The sequence below is a fragment of the Agelaius phoeniceus genome, chromosome 3, assembly GCF_051311805.1.
Source record: "Agelaius phoeniceus isolate bAgePho1 chromosome 3, bAgePho1.hap1, whole genome shotgun sequence".
Classification (NCBI taxonomy): Eukaryota; Metazoa; Chordata; class Aves; order Passeriformes; family Icteridae; genus Agelaius; species Agelaius phoeniceus.
Window position 1 is genome coordinate 47,710,635 of NC_135267.1, and position 18,117 is coordinate 47,728,751.

An 18,117-nucleotide genomic window follows, 5' to 3' on the forward strand; every position below is an offset into this window, starting at 1 on the left:
CAGTTCTCAGGCTTATGTAGAAAGATGCTCACAAAGGTGAGTCTTGATTTTTATGAAATTTTTAACTGCTCTCTTTCCTCTGTCTTAAGGTCCCTGAACATTCAAGGGTATTGTTTTACAACAGTGTTATTCTAAAACAAACCCCAAAGACACACATGGCACAAATTGAAACCATCTACTGTTGGCACATTTGAGGGATAAGAGGTGCAAGGGCTTTATCTTCCAATGTACTTAAAACATGATTTTCCAGAGTGAATGATGCACAGACTGCCGCAGAAGCCATAAATAGAAGGCACATATGGCCATGACAGAGACTATGTTTATAGAAACTCAAACAAGCACCTGAGGAGAGCTGTGGTTTTTAACTACATACCTATTTGTGGCACTGAAGTCCAGTTTAATTGTTCTGCCAAACATTGCTGAGCCACAACAAGTTTATTACAGGTTATGGAAGAACCTGCTCAGGCAATTTTACAAGGAAATTGCCTGTGCCTAATCTAATTGCTAAGAAGTAGCTAAAATTACATTAGTCCTGGAAAAAATAAGAAAGAAACAGGAAGCTCCAAAAGGTTCAAGAAGCATCACAAGGCTGTTCCTGTAAATCACAGCATTGCAGATTTGAGGATGAGATCCCTGGAGAGGCTCCCAGTCACAGTCAGACAATGTTTTTCACCCAGAACAAACATAACACAGGTGAGATGACTTACATCACATAAAAGTATGATTTCTCACATACTTAATCCTTCTTCTGGTTACTGAATACATTTACATAATAAGTGGGGTTTGGAAATTACCCACTAATGAGATAATACAGATTTAAATGATCTGCAGTGCCAGTTTCTTCTACTTGCAAGCTTTAGCAGTCCTTGCAAAAGATTTAACTGGGCTCCATTGAAGAATCCTGTTTCTCAAGATTTTGTTAAATCATAAGATAAGCAACACCTATAAAATTTAATAAATGGATTAGGATGGCTTAGATGTTTCTAGACTCTTGCAGAGTACTAGCATGCAATGTCAGAAGGAATTATTTCTGTAAATTAAAGTTTAATTGGAGGTTGTTGGACATGTCAAGCAAGGTACAGTCAAGCTTGTTAACACAGTAAATGTGTCATTACCTGCCACATAATCACAGAAGTACCTCTGGAGAGTCCCTTACTAGTTTATGCCTTGCCAAACTAACCAAGAACAGATTTCTGACAGCACCAACAGCTACTTTGACACTTTGCATCAGCCACCATGATTTCAACTGGCATACAGCCTGTTGTTTTGCTCATGTGTTCTGGGTTAAAAATAAAATTAAAAAAAAAAAATATATATATTTAAAAACCAGCTCCCTTCATACTCCCCCACTCCCCTGACACAGAGGAGCCTGGAGCAGACAACCTTGACTCAAACTGGTTAAATACAAGAAAGGGCAAGTTGTGAGCAGACAAAGCAAGCTCCAAGGGCATTTCTCTCAGACTTTCACAGTTTTCTGGTACTTCAACCATCCCTGACTTGCAGAGCATATTAAATTTGCTGCTCTCACTGTCCACTATCATTAGAGAACTGCCCATCAAAATCCCATTTCTATGACAGCTGGTTAAAAACCTGAAGAAAATATACAACTAATTGCCAGTTGTGCCAAGGGTGTCTTCTTCCTCCATCCTGGTACAGGTAAATGGTTTTATATTTTGAATTGTTCATTTACCTTTTGTTTGGTTTTTTTGTTTGTTTGTTTGTTTTTTTGTTGTTGTTTTTTTTTGTTGTTGTTGTTTTTTTTTTTTTTACTTTCTTGTGTTAAATAGTTAAGGACAGTTCTTGTCTGGGTGACAAGTAAAAGCATCTCCAACTCAGTGGAGCCTAAAGCCATACCATAAAGCTCCTGGAATTTATCCCAGACATAAGAGATTCAAAAGAGCATAGCAAGCCATTGACTACATTCATGAGGAGCTTCAAAGAGGGGAGAAATATTCTGGGCAAAAAAACAAAACCCTGAGAATTGCTGGTTACAGTGGAAGCAGAACAGTGTTGGTAACTTGACACAAAAATTCTCCACCCAGCAGCACTCTTACAGCTCCTACTGAAGCAGGATGGTGGCCTGGAATGGTACTGGGCTCTCATAGTATTGAGCAAGAGTTTTCTTAGAGAAGAAGAGGTGGTCAAAAGTGACAGCTTAGGAATTTTTTATTTCTTTAATCAGAATCACAACCAGGGAAATATTTAATACAGTAATAGAAGCTATTGATACTAATGGAAATACTTCATACAGCAATTAGAACACAAATGATTTTCAGTGCTGTCTCAAACACATGCCTCAAAACAAACTCCATCATTTTCTTTTGATTTCTGCAAACTTAAAAGTGATATAAAAGGGGTCTTGCAACACCAGAGTAACAGGTCTGTTTCCCACAAAATTTAAAATTCAGGTCTCACATGCATTCACCCAAATCACACATGCAGAAAAGTAGAGATAAAAGCAGGTGCAAGTTAAGGGACCTAAACTGGATGGTAAAGCAAACTCACAAAATCAATATGAACGTGAGCTCTTCCCAAAGACCACTGGCTGTGCACAGCAAGCAGCTCCAGTGCTTCCTCCCTCTGCCTGGAAACAAACTCCTTCTTCAGAGCTCTTCCCAACATCCATCCACCGTCTGAAGTGTTTTCAAGCTGGGCTGCTTTTTGCCTGCTATGTAATACACAGTCCCCTTGCACACTGCTGCAAGAGATGTTAGATATCTGCATAAGAGCACACCACATGTACAGGGTGACCACACATGGAAGGCACATGCTGCACTAACACAGAAATGGTGAGTATGTTAGTACCAACACGTGAGAATTCTGTTTTACACTAGCAATGCAGCTTGTGTCTTCAGCATGCTCTTATTTCCTTGGGGTGAGCAAAAGGCTATTGCAAACTGCCTCGTAGCTCAACACAGGCTTTCCTTCTGCTTTGTCAGCTTTGATTAATGCTCTCTCTCTGTGATCTGAAACACTTGGCTTATAAACAGTCTAAGCTAAAAAAGAAAATGAAGACATATACTGTAGTTTACAACTGTGCCTGATAATCCCCCAACACTATCTAATGACATACAGGAAAGCCAGTGGTTAAACCCAAACTAAGCCTCCCTGTGTAATTACAGTCAGTTAGAGGAAAAAACTTAAGAGAAAAAACATTTAAAAAAGCAAATGGAATGATCTTGGGCTTCTACAAAGGCATTTAGCAGATACCAAAATGGTCATAATGGGTATCTTCAAAATAGGACAGTGGATATTGCATTGTCTTCCCTGCCAAAAAATATGCCCCTTCACTTGTATACTAATTTGTTTCCCTGTGTTTTGACACACTTGGCATGATGACCATGGTAGAAAACAATGAGAAGTCTACAGCATCTATCAGCTGTCAGTCTCTGCTTTCTATATGTCTAAGCATGTATTTTGAGATGCCTTGTTCTATAGATAGAGCAGAATTTCCTGTAACAGATCTTTTATCAGCCTCTGTCTGACAAGAAAAAAGACATGTAGTGGCCTAAATATTTCTCATCAAAGGATGTAAATGGAAGGAAATAGGGGAAAAGGGGATTATGTTTGATAGTAAATGGCATGCAGAGAGACATTAATTCCCTAATATTGAGGAATTAGAAGAGGAGGAAAAATGGACAAAAACTCTTAAGTGTCACGCACAAGCAACAAATATAATGGAAAATGAGGACTTCCCCAGACTGATGATTCTGTCCAATTACAGCTAACCAGACTCAGCACCCCTCAGTAACAGATGCTGGTGACTGATGAAATCACTAGCTTAAAGCATACTGTACTTCAATTTGGTGTAAGTTTCCACTGAAGAAAAAGAGAAACTTTTAACTTTTGATGTGCAGCAAAACAAGACAGAAGACCCAAACCCCTGTTTCCATAGCCTACAATTGAAGTTTTGTTCACATAGAGTCTTCTTTCCATGTAGCATCTTAACTGCACAAATGGGAAAGTCTGTTAACCAGGGATCAAAGCAGTTAACATTTCAGATCCTATTTAACACCTATGTCTATTTTTAACTAATAATTTCACAAAGAATCTAAAATGTCTTATGCTATTTTTATCCTTCTGCCTGCAAAGTCACTACCTTTAGTTATCATGATTTTGCATAAAACAAAATAGAAGGTAAGAAATGCAGTTCAATTAAGTAACAGCACAAAACTTATGTCAGTAAATCAATGCTGTCTGAAATCATAGAATCACAGAATCACATAGGTTGGAAATCAATTAGGTTGAAAAACACCTCTGAGATTGTTGAGTCCAATCTATGACCAAGAACCATCATGGTCAACTAGACCATGGCACTAAGTGTGCTGTGTGTGTCCTTACACACCACCAGAGACTGTGACTCCAGCCCATTCCAATGCTCAGTCACCCTTTCTGTGAAGAAATTCTTCCTAATGTCCAACCTAAAGCTCCCGTGGTGCAGCTTAAGGCTGTGTCCTCTCATCCCATGGCTGCTTGCCTGGAAGAAGAGGCTGATCCCCACCTGGCTACAGCCTCCTTTCAGGTGGTTTCAGAGAGTGACAAGGTTCTCTCTGAGCCTCCTGTTCTCAAGGCTGAACAACCCCAGCTCCTTCAGCTGCCCCACAAGCGTTCCACACCTTACTGTCAGTGTCCTCAACCCTACACAGTCTGAAAGCTCCCTAATTCACAAAGCCTCCTCTCCTTTCCTGTCCCTTCTGAAGAGCTTGTAGCCATCCATTGCAGCACTCCTGTCATGCAAGCCATCCTACCACATTCCCATCATGGCAGCTATGTCACAGCATTCCTGGAAGGTTGTTACAGGATTCAACACCCCCTTGTAGGATTAGGAAGACTAGTACTCAGCACTCAGCACAGCATTCAAAACCCTAGCAGAATGAGACAGTAGATTTTGTATTTTTCACTACTACCACTGCAGGACACGATCAAGGATGCACACAATATTCAAGGCTTTTCAAGCTTTTGCCAGAGGGAAAATCTCAAAGCAGACTTCTCCCTGTCTTGTAATACTAAGCAGGCTGGGCAGGAATGACATTTACACAGTTGAATCTTTTATTATTTTTTCTTCTTAAAAACAATAGCAGCAATAGGACTTGCTATATTAGGTAGACTCCTATAGGTGGGTGCTGAACAGGTATAAAGGTCACCAGGACAAAATGCTATTTATGAGAAGGTTGTATAAACCTCTGAGGTTGTCAGAGCTAACACGAACACAAACTTGTCATGAATTTAAGCTCACTGGATATTTTCTAAAAATCACCACCAGTGAGTTGCCTGATAATATGTCTTGGGAAAAGCTGACTATTCCAGACCAGTGGAGGCTGCAGAGGACCCCTTGGAGCACAGGAATGTTGTTGCCCATTGCTAGCAGGGCAGAATGATGTGGCACACTCCCTAACAGAGCTTTCCACCTCAGCTAATGGAGTGTGACACCTCAAGCAGTAATCTCCCCCATCACTGAGCACTGGCCTTCAGGATCCACCCACCTTAATTTTTATTTTGGCATGGGTATTGTGATACAGCACTGCAGGCATTCTCAAGACACGCATTAATGCATCATCTTTACACTACTTTCTGTTCTTGATTTTTCTGGATTGCATCCAAGGCTTTCTTTTATCTTTGAGCTTAGCAGAATGATAATATAAATAACTCAATGTCCAAAAATATTCAGCTTTGGTAATCTGCAATGAGATCTCTCCTCCTCTTCATGATCCTTTATATGCAGTTTCATTACATTTGTGTCAGATGAGCATTTAAATGAGAGGCAGATGTAATGAGAGATGAAGAACTAGAGCAGTGTGCTTATGCTATGAGGTGGAAACACACTTGTACCTGGAGATCCATGCCAAACTCTTATTGAAGAGATCACTTGCCTATATGCAATGTATTTAGTGCCCAACATAAAGCTCCACAAATAGCACAGAGAAATCTCCTAAGCAAATCCCATAATAATTAAATCCTGATACCACAGCATCCTGTATCACACACACATGCATTCTGTCCTCCACTTAGTTTCAGCAACCTCCACTGAACCTGGCTGATAAAATAGTCTCCCAAATGACTGTAAAATCTATTAAATCCATAAAGTATTGATGAGGCAGAAATAATGTTGAGAAAATTACTTTAACCATCTCCCTCCTCCTGTATTTCATAAAAGAAATATAGAAGAAAAGCAGTGCTGTGGCTGGGACTGCAAAATACAGCACACTTAGGTCAGGAAAATCTACATCTGCCCACATGCCTTAGATCTACCTATAGTTCTATTTGTCATTACAACACTTATTCCTTTAGTAAGAGTAATATCCACAGAAATGGCCTTATCTGATGCCCAGAGATCATGTTCTCCTTTCTTTTTATTCCCAGATATGATCTGTGTCTTGCACACAGCATTATGCAGGCTCTCTCTACAGTGTTCCTCACTCCCTACACTGCAGAGCTCATTAGCTGTGGGTTGAGAGCATTACCTACTAAGACCCTGTTGCTGCCTGATTATAAACTTGGCACAAACAGACCCAAGTTTGGCAATATTTTCCGTGCTGGGTGTCTGCTGGGAGGCTTTTTTTCCCCCTTGCTTTGTTGCTGTTTTGGATTTTTGGCATGACGTCAGCCAAAATTTTTCAAGCTAATTCTGAAGCAAGGCATGGGAAACTGGAGTGATTTATTCATGTGAAAAGCTTCTGGTCTCTCCTTGAACAGCTAGAGAGGTTTTGTGATTTGGACCATAAATTTGCAAAGTGTCAAGGCAAAATCTTTGTGTTTTGATCTCTGCAAAAAACTCCCAAACATGACAAAATTACTAACCTCTGAAAAAAATAAACCTTAATTTGCATGAGCTCACTAAGGAGGTGATGCTTCCTAGCAACTAATTTCCCTGGAGATCCCACCTACAATGCTCCAGGATCCCACGACCAGTTGGGTGGCACCTGCCTGCAGTTTTGCTGTGAGTGATCAGAGCTGGCCGTGAGACAGAGCTGCAAGGCTGCTCCATAGCTAATTCTGAGCTCCTGAAGGGTGGCATGGCCCTGTATAGGTGTTTGCATCCAGTTCTCTGCATGGGAGGAAGGGGAACATAAGGTGTGAAACATGTCCGAGTAACGGAACAAGAGCTTTTGTATCAACTCCACCAAGGCACATACAGAAGACAGCAACACTGATGTAACACCTCCTAATGCAACATCTGAATTTTCAAAATGTAATGTTTTTCTTTTAACAGAGCAACTGGAAGGCTTATTATCTAGATTAAAAAAAAATCACAACCAATTTAGCACTTGCTAAACCCTATCATGGATACTCAAGCTGCTGTAACATCATGACCCACTGCAAACATCTTTGCCATTGAGCCAGCCAAGAGAGCTGGGAAATACAACTCTCTTATGTTAAGTGCTCTGTTCCATGTGCTGTTTTACCTGTCCTTCCCTATTTCTTCTCCAGTGGCTACAGCAGGACAGACATCCACATAGAAGGCCCACAGATCAACTCTCTTTTGCTGAGTAATTCCAACAATTGGATCACCTTAAACTTTGTGGGGGGGATGGGGGGGAAGATGGGACAAAAAGCTATATTAAATGAATTACCAGTGAAATGTAGGAAAATTACAGAGTCTGAGACACAAACATCTCTTCTGCAGGAGACTGGAACGTAACCTCGCTGTGTAGGGTTATCTGATTTAATAAAGTGAACACAAGTATAACAATGCTTCACAGAGAGCAGACTAAATCCAATCTGGTTGGGACTGGACACATGCAGTTCTGGGCAGGGGGCAAACCATATTCCTCAGAAATCTTATGGACCAGATTTAACTTTTACTACACCCAGCAGCATCAGCATTCACATCTTCTGAATGGATTTGACTGGAAGAAGAGAAACAGACTAAAATTGAAGGAACTACAAGCATAGCATAGCAAATCTTGGTAAGCCTCAAATACATCAAAGCATTTCCCACACTTTCCTTCCTAAGGAGAAAGATAATATTCAGCCCATAGGAAGGGATAATGAAGATAAGCAACAGAAGAACACTACTGAGGCACACCAGTGCCCAAATGAATGACTTCAGAAAACTAAAAGCTGGACCAAAATGCACCAGGTCATCCCTAATTACAGAGAACAGCTAATGACTCAAGCAAATCCTCTTGTGGGTATGGTAGAATACAGGTAATAAAGCCCCAGCAGCTTATTTTTGTAGTGAGAGCACAGATAATACATAGTTGCTCTATAACACTTTCTGTCAGAAACCTGACAGGTGTGAAGAATTACCAAGAGAAGTTCAAGAGCATTTTTGATAGACATCAGAGATATAAATAATTGTACCATACGAATTGGACATCCAGGAATGCATAGGGCATCACAGTCTTTCTAAAGGCAAACAAATTTACTATGTATAAAGATGCTGGTTTTATATCATTTCTTAAAATCAAAGCAGCCATTACATGCTATTTTTTTTTTTTTTTTTAGTAAAGAGAGAAGAAAAACCTGACTCTTCTAATAGGGGCAAAGAAAACCCAAAATAGCAGATGACTGTATTAGCAGAAATCCAAATTTTCCTTGATGTATCTGAGCTACTGATATAATAACTGAATCCATTGGTTAAGATGTGCAGTTGCTTCTAGTCTATGGAGAAGAGTGCAAATAGAAGCAAAGCTTCTCAGATTTCAGCTGAAACATCAAAAAGCCCTCAGTTTGGGAAGGTATCCCTGTCTAAATTCAGAGGGAAAAGAGCCATGGACTCCCAGGCCCTGAGATACACATTCAACATCAAAGCCTGTGTTTGAAGCATTCACAGCTTTTCTTGGAAGAGGAAATCTATAGGAAATGAATGAATGCTCACTTGCACACCTGGTGTAGAGAGATGCAGGTCAGGTTTATGGTACAGCACTCCCTCAATTCACAGCTTTATCCTCCCCTGATCTTGATGGCTGTAACCAGGGACAGGGACAGAACCCCAAACTGTACAGTGTAAGTCATGCTTAGAAATACAAAAAATGTTATGAAAGGCAAGAGTTTCAGGGGTAGTGTGGACTGGCAAAGAGCAGTGTGACTGTGGGAAAAAATACAACAGAGATCACCCCAAGGTTTTCTGTCCTACATCAGTCAGGCTTCTTGTGACTCCTTGTGATGTGGAAGGGTGGCTGTTCGTGACATGCCATGGTCAACCTACAGAGCCACACAAATATCTGCTCTGGCATCCACGAGGCTGCTTCACAGAAATCCCATCAAATGAAGGGTCTTCTCACACTGTCATCAGCTTAGCTGAGGGAGTTTTAAATTCAGCCAAGATTCCCCTCCCAGCATTCAAGTATACATCTCTAATCAGCTCTTAAATCCATTATGAGTTTTTGATCTAGAGGCTGCATGACCTTTTCTAGGACTTTGATACAAGATGAACAAATAACTGCTGAGCCTCTGAGCTATGTCAAGATAAATTCGAAATGTCCTCTTGATGTCCAGTACTTCTTGGATTCAGTAGGTTAGGGACAGAGGCTGGGCAAAACTATTTCCTTGTCATTACATTTTCTGCAATTATTTTTAAACTCCCTGGGAATTTGTAATGCCATAGGCAAACATACAGTAGGGTCAGAGATATTTCAGAGATCCTCACATATGAGAAAATCAAGGTCCCTGATTGTTCTACCTCAAAATAAGATGTTGCAAACAGTTTGAAGTGGGAAGCATGAAAAGAACAGCTTTGAAAACAAAGAAAATTTGAACTCAGTTTATGTATCTTAATGGCTGCAGGAAAACAAATTTTAGAGCAAAATCCTGGAGCACAAACCCTGCTCCAGACTGGCTTGAAAAAATTCCTGGATTTTACAATCCGGCAGTGAGAAGTGCTTCTTTTCATTGATTTACATCACTATAAGCAAGTGAGGAAAGCTGGCAATTTTCAGTTTGTCAGCTAATCCTTTTCCACATTTCAAAATTCAACCAAGTCAAGCAGCCATGCTCTTTGAGTCTGAACATCAACTATAGGTTGAGAAACATTGCCCAAGTAGAACCTCTGTGAAGCAGATTGTCATTTGGTTTTTGTCCCTACTAGCAAGTTTACTGCATCTGCATGACAGCAATTTACATGGAGCCATGTGAAGCAACTTTCCTGATTTTGAGATCTCCTTCAAGAGCTCCCTCTCACAGGCAGAGAAGATGCAGAGTTTGCACTGACAGACAGCAAACAACAGCAAGAAGCAAGAAGAAAGCACCTTTTCCACTCTGAGGATGGTCAGACATAACAGATGCTTAGAAGGGCTGTAAAGTTTCCAGCCAGCTGAATTTTGAAAATCAAGGCCCTGAGCAACCTGACCTAATAGGAGCTGTTTCAAGTGGGAGTTTGGACAAGACAACAGTTTGTACAAGCTTCTTGGCAGATTCGTTAGCAGTTTTTTCCAACCAGGATTATTCCATGATTTTAAGAAGCATGCTTCTGTCACTTTCCCCTTGCTGCTCCTGAACTGTGCTCTCTTATTAAGGCCAGCCATGGAGACCAGGCTGACCTTAAAATAAGCATCTTTGAATGGAAATTAGAACAGAACCATCCAACTACCAGGTCTGCTGATAAACCTTTTTCCCTTGGTGTTCCATAGCATCTCTATTTCCAAATAGTTCTCCTCTTTCACCTGTGAACTTTGTCATACCTCACAAAAATTTCAGCCAATTTGTAAGGAAGAACACTGGACAACTTTTAGGATCAAGTATCAGTACTACCATCAAAAAGAAAACTAGATATAGATCCTACCCTCTTTTGTAGTAAAGTCACAAAGTTTTGTGGAAGTCTCATGAACTAATGCTCTGATCCGTGGCTCATCTGTGACCCTACAACCAAATTCTAGTTAAAAAATTGTTGTTTGTATTTCTCATAGGGATATAGATGCAAACTTATAACATGCACAATTGTCAGAAAAGCTGATTAGAGGATAGAAAATAATTTAAAAAAATGAGCTGCAGTAGGGTTTACCCAGGTACATTTGGGCAGGACTTTTCATGTGTTTGGCCAGCTTCTTAGTGAATTTCTGGGCTTCTCTATCCTCTGTTTCTGTCTCTTAGAGTAAATGTTCTGCAGAAGGGTAAGTGATCTACATTTAAACATCTGCTAGCTAATCCAGATCTTTCTATATGATGTAACAACATCTAGGGGTTTTTAAATGGTAGAAAAGAATGAGTGTTCTCACAGAGCCAGTCTTTAATTTTCAGTTTTCTATCCCGCAGGCTATCTGACTCTTAAGTCTTCTGCCAGTGGAGAATAAGCCAGTTTTCGTCTGCAATCTGCACATTCTGCCTGGAGAAAAAGCACCAGCCCAACACCCTGCTTGGCCAAGGGAAAGCAGGGACACAGTCTTCTGCTGACATGTTTCTTTTCCCAAGGGTGATTGATTGGTACTATCCAGAACTGTGTATATTGATGGTCTCCTAGGGGGAAAGCAAGATGAGCCCACTAACTGCTCCAGATCTGCAGCCTTTATTTTTTGCAGGTTTGAAGGGCTTTCTCTGAATCACTTCCCTCTAGTTGGGACATGCCACTAATTACCTCCCTCTCTTCTCTCTCTCCTCCTACTTCAGAGTGGTGAAGCTCAGCAGCACAGACACATGATGTGTAATATTTCCAGAGCACTGAAAGAAGTCTGTCGGAGGCTGATGCCTCTGGAAGTGTTGCATACAATACAGTCAGACAAGCAGCAAAGCTTGTCATCTGGTATGGAAAGGAGGAATAGGAAAACTGGTACAGCACACATTAACTATCTCCTTATCTCTCAGACATAAGCAAACCGTCCCAGTTCCACATGGCAAGGGTGTCAGTCAGACATTCTGGGAACAGATGGAAAGACTGTAGAGGGACTGGACACCCCCACCACTTTGGGAAATACATACTCCCTCTGCATTACCTTTCTCCTGGTCTTTCATACAGCTAGCATGCTTTATTGTACCCCTTGTTTTTTAATTAGGCCTTTTTATTTCTTCTACTCCAGGTTTTAGCTCAACCACTCTTCAGCAGAATGGAACAGCTACAAACACAATAAGCAGATGCCACTGGAGCAAATGAAAACACATTCCTTGCCCTGAGGCCCAGCGTGCTGTTCTCTGTCAATGCTTCTCATACTGCGAGTCTCTGTACCAGAGAAAGAACACATATAATCAACTATACCTGTTCATTTTCCAGAGCTAAAAAAAATAATAAAAAAAAAATTAAAAGTGAAGAAAGCTAAAACAACCTTTCTGCAATTCTTATTGAAAACCAAAATTGATCAAGACAGCACCACTTACCACAATTTCCCCCCCGAAGAGAGCAAGTTTACATTCACCACATTTCCTCACAAATGGCTTGAAAACATGCCCTGTAAAATAAAGAGAAGAAAAGGAGAAAAATAATAAGTGACTGGAACACCACAATTATGTGACACTTTCTTCTCTCTCTCCTAACATTCATCACCAACTTCCACCATTTTTCCTGGTTTAGGGAAGGAGGTAATTAGATCTGAACCTTCACAACTAATTATTGAATTCCACTAGTATTATGCAAAATATTAAAATAATTGCAGGACTCCTTCAGACTGCTCAGACACATCACTGTCACTGACATGATGGCTATTCAGACTTCAGGGAGACAAGGTCAACAACAAGAAACACACAGCAGCACACAGCAAGTGTGCCAATTATTTTAGATCCAACCCTAAAAAAAATTGGTCAACCCAGTATCTCTAAGTCATTTTGTTTTAACAAACTGGTTTTGGAATTGGATGCACATAGGTTCATGACAGCCTCCTTGTTTGAAAAGGGAAAAAAGGGGTTGTGCCACACTTCATTTTTAGACTGTATTAATTACTTGGCATTCTCTAGGAGAACAAAGAGGGAGAAAAAGGAAGCCAACACAATATCCAGCTTGACACACACTAGGGCCCGTTTGAAGAAGATGGAGAGCAAAAGTGACAAATGCCATCATTTTGCCGACCCTGAGTAAATTTCAAATGACAGCTAAGCTTCATTTTCCCTTAAGGCAAAATCTTTGAAAGAATAACTCATGGAGCACAGACTAACAATGATGTTAAAACGTTTAGTTTGTAAACTCCTAGAAGAGGGAGGAGGCAAGGATTCTGCTGGTGCTCAGGATTGGGAGGGGTAACTGTGCAGCAAATGGAGAAGAACATCACTTTCAGTGCCCAGGTGAAGCCACACCAGTGAAGACAGACTAAATTTGAACTGCTTCTGAGTGCCATTCTCCCCCAAGTACGTGGCTGAACTTTTCACCAGAGAGGTATCTGTGAAATTACTGCTGGATGAGTAACTTCACAGCTATACACGGATGACTTGGAGCCCTGCACTACTGATCATGAAAACCTGCCTCAGCTGCAGAAACAGCAACTCTTGTGCCAGCACCACTCCTGAAAGATGCTGTAGGCATAAACAGGAAACAAAAGAAGAATGGCTTCTTAAATCAAGTTATTTTTACTGGTCATCATTACATAAAAAGCAGTTACGAAATTAGAATTTCTATTAAGGAATAACCAAATAAATATTCCTCTAAAACATGGAAACTGAATCACATGGCTCTAAGTCCTGATTAGCAAGCAGGCATTTGATATTATAAAGCTCAGACTTCATTTGAGTGGAGGGATCAGGGTGGGGAGAAAAGAAAAAAAGCATCATTACAAATCAGAGGAGGCTGTTGTGAGAGATTTTAGAGACAGACATTTTCTAACAGAAAAGTAAAAATGTAAGCATCGTCTCTGCTTGCTTTCCTTGTTTAGCAATTGAGAAAAAGAGTGGGTATACCAAGGAATAAAGAAAAAAAATGAACACCCCCTCCTCTCCCATTGCCTTTTGTACAGCTTGGCAGAGTTTATGAAAACACTGAAAAAAACGTGGGTCTTAACTGCTTTGCTCAAACTCAGGGAAGGTGGTTATTATTCCAGCACCATCTATTTCCCTCCCTAGCTTCCAGGCATTTGGCCTGGAAAGAAAACATCAAGTCAAGAAACTCTACTTCTGCCTCCGAACTAATTGGATAAAATCTGCATGCAGAAAAGTTAGAAGCTTAAGAAATGAGCCAGGTCCAAAACAATCCAATGGCACCTCAACTCTGGATTAGCTCATTATTTTCTTCTACACCATGAGACTGATTTAAAAATTTCCTTAGAGGAGTGACAAATAAGGGAACTCTGTACTTCATGCTGCTCGTCCCAGGAATACTTGAAAGACAAGGGCTGGCGCCACTGCCAAAAGGGGCTGAACTCCCCCCAGCACTGGTGTGGAGCTTCTGGATGCAGCCCTGGCAGTGCTCCCTTCCTCTCTCACCCCAGCACAAATGCCTGTGCAGCAACCAGGATTAAACCAAACTGGGGAAATTCTTCAGACAAGTTTGTGAGTGACAGAATAGAATAGAATAGAATAACACAAGAAGAAATAAAAAAGAAAGAGGCCTGTGGTGACTCTAGGGTAAAAGGGAGGAAAAGATGGAAAGGATGGACCAAGAGTACAGCTCCACTTGTAACATTCCCACGTTACAGCATGCTGCTACTTTAATACACGCCAAGGGAGTCTAGCCCAAGCCTTTCACTGAGACCATGTATGACCAAAACTAGCAAGAGGGCTAGGGAAAGGGGTGTCTTGTTAAATCTGAGGCAGCCACACAATTTGCCATATCACTAGCCTTGCAAGATCTTCAGAACTGTAGGGATGGCAGATAGAAAGTTTGGGGAAGCCTTTTGCTTGATTTTAGATGATGAAAAATGTGCTCCATCTCTTAGGCTACAAAGGAGAAGAGAGGCTTGGAGATGGAATAGGGAGGGAGAAGGGAAGGGAAGTATTTTGCTGCATAATTGAGGGTGAGGGCAGGACATAGCATGCAGAGTAAACCAAAGATTATTCACTCTTTATTTGCGTTCAGTCTAGGGGCCCATACAGAACTCAATTTCAGTCTTAATGATTTTCATTCTACCCAAGAATTTAGGGGAAATATCCCTTTTTCTTGAAGGCTTTGGATCATGATACATATCTCCAAATTTTGATGAGCACTTTTTAGAAAAGCTCTGCTCACTTTGGAGAGTACAGCAGAGGAGATGAAAAATAAATTAATACAGGCCTCAAGGCACACCAATATAGGCTTCTTTTACAATTAGTATAACAAATAGAAGAGGAAACAAACGGTTTGTCCAAGCAGTGTCCAAATGAAAGCTGTCCAAGCATCTCCTCCTACATGGTAAGACACAGAAAATCCTTAGCACACTAATGGATACAAAAAGTTGTGCTGAATCTCAGAGTGACATGATTTGAAACATTAAAGAAAAGCAAAACACTTCTGGGGGACAATGAGAGTTATTATCTGCCAGGACCAGCCTTTTCCTGCAGGCAGCACGAGCTTCCACAAACTGCCACCTTTTACCAAAAACCCATATCCCCCTTCTAGTGTTACGTATATATCAGCAGTGTAGTTATGTAGCCTTGTGGAAAAGTCACTTTCTTTTTGTAAAGAAGTATTTTGTGAAACAATGTGGCAAGCAGCATAACTAGACATCATTTGCGTGTTCGGTTTCATGACATTGTCTGCTTCACGAGACAACCTCTATTTTTCCCCATCAACTTTCAGATGTGTTTTTGTCAGTTCATACTGGAATCAGAATTAAGTTTATTACTACTGACAAAAGAGAAATCACTGAAAGCAGACATGGTAAATGCTTTTTTCTCAACCCTGCACTCCCAAATCCATCAGCACTCACCAACTTCAAGGGTCTTTGAATCAAATGCATTGTGAATAATCCTAGATGGGAACCCACAAAACTCCCGATTGTTCATTGAAGCAAAAACTGTTCAGTGACAATTTACTCACCATTGAAAACAGATAATAACATGACTGAAACCATAAAAACAGCCACACAGAGGGTGCTGGTCTGGTACATGTTGCAGTTCATATGAGTTTCACCCAGCTGGAGGAAGTGGCTGGTTGAAGTCATAAGTGGTCTTACATACTTTTCAAATGCCAGTAGATGCAATTGAGTTTATGGCACTCAAACACAGAAGAAAATCTACATAATTATGAACATCTGTCAGTTTTCTATTAGCAACATGCTTCTGCTGCTGTTTTTTCAAACCTCAAGTAGAAGCAGGCATTCCTGCTGCTTGGGCTGCTATTTTACTTGGCAAAAACTAGGAAGATTAAGTTTTTCATGCTGAACAGTTTACAAAGGAACATGTCTGGATCAGGATGTGTAACCAGTAAATAAGCTGGATCCATTTTGAAAAGAAAGTGTTGGTTAGTCTCTTCAGAGCAATAGCCTGCTTTTTTTTATCTGTTTCAATGTCAGTCATGCTTATGTTACACTACATCATACCACACAGATTTGGGGCCATGAATTGGTCCAGAAAGTTCTTTTCAGTAGTAGGTTACTAGGACTCTGCTCTAGCAATCTCAAGTTACTCTTTACAGACTGGTTGAGGATTCTGTCACCCAGGACTCTGCTGACACTGGCTGTTTGAACAAATCTATGGAAGCACACATGTTCAGTTTTTAATAGAGTGCATGCAGCATTTTCCACCTCTTCCCATCACCTAAGATTTGTAACCTTACTAAAACCAAAAACCAACTAACCAAAAAAACCTCCAACTGACCAAACACAAGAAACTCCTTCTAGAAGCAACATTGAACAGAAGGAGAAAAACAATATCCTACATGCTGAATTCACACAGCCAGTTTATAAAGGAACTGCACATCTTAACTTACATAAAGTAATCCTTTACTGTGCAATGCCAGATTACATATAAAGAGCCCTTATCCTGTGAACATCTGAAAGCTTTCCAACAATAAAACATTTAAAGTTTAAGGGAAGCTTATAGGCTTGTTCTTACACAGAGACAAAAGCCTCCCTGTTAGCCTGAAACCATCCCTTTTCTAAGTGAGGTCCCAGATAGCTGGCACATGATATGAAAAAGCCTTGTCATCAACGGGCTTGGGGAGAGAGAGCTGAGGGCAGAAAGAGAAAGCTCCCAAGAAAATCTGCTGTTGCAACAAGTCCAGACACACCCCTGGACAACAGCAAAGGAAAAAAAACCACCAACACTATTAGAAAACTTATACTAAGACAATACTATTCTAGTGGTTTGTCCTCCCATGCAACAGTGCCAAAACTTGGAAAGAGGACAGGGCTATGGGAGAGGCACTCCACATTTTTTCATGTCAAAGTCACTGGGTTTCTAAAACAGTTACTGGAAAGCTTCCACACATGCAGGATGTAAATAAGGATCACTAGGTTCGTCTGTTAAAGGAGTCCAAAAGTAGTTTAGTAGTTTCAAAACAAGAATGTTTGTCTGCACCATTAAACTTGTTCCTGTCTAAAAACACGTCTGCCCTTTCCATTTGGAGCAGAAGGAACTCAGATGCAAAGTCACCACTGCAGTGGCAACAAGTTTTAAGAAACAGGAAACGTGGGAGGAAAACACCAGGAAAACACAGAGCCTTTGCTCAAGCTTTTTCTGATTTAATAAAATGGAGCTATGAAGAGAAAGAAACCCACAAACTGTGCTAAAGACCAAAAGCTGAGCTGCTGTATTGACTCACCTTTAGCAGACGTGCTGCTGTCAGCTGTTGCCCATGCTCTGTGGCTCCCAGCCCTGCCAAAGCTGCTTGCTCTCCTTCACCCTGGGCTATGCCACTCACCCAGGCAGTTCAAGCCTCTCAATACTGCTAGCTCAGTATCAGTGATACTTTTGATCAATACCTTTCCCCTTTCTCTACTTTCAAACTGGATAAACTAAATAAAATCTTCATCCACATCTCCTTTTCCATGCATCAGCTTGGCTTTGTAATGGCAGAGCTGAAAGCATGAAGCTAGGATCTGGAAACATGGCACCATCCAACCAGCAACTCCTGCCTGGAAAGCGCCAGCAGAGGCAGAGAGGGTGGATGTGTACACACACCCAGCAGAGGCAGATGCAAAGAATCAAAAGATGCCAACAGCTTTAAGAAACCTTCAGTGGGACAGCCAGAGGTTAGGGTGAGCAAGTGGAGAATAGCACAGTGAAGCCACTGGTGACAGAAAGGCGATGGCGATGGCACTTGGGGCCCATTCTTAAATCCTGCCCTTTGAGAGTGTTCTGAGAAGAACCCAAACCCTGTGGCACCCCTGGTCATCCACAGTGCTGGGG

General features: G+C 40.9%; 1 protein-coding gene across 4 annotated transcripts in view; it reads right to left on the minus strand.

Moving 5' to 3' along the window:
• The window catches only part of FYN (FYN proto-oncogene, Src family tyrosine kinase), a 138,018-nt gene that overhangs the window by 64,456 nt on the left and 55,445 nt on the right, over positions 1-18,117 (minus strand). For all 4 annotated transcript variants that reach the window (XM_054629023.2, XM_054629022.2, XM_054629021.2 and 1 more), the window contains exon 2: positions 12,247-12,317. The gene's annotated coding sequence lies outside the window, so the exon portion shown is untranslated. The remainder of the gene's footprint in view (positions 1-12,246; positions 12,318-18,117) is intronic.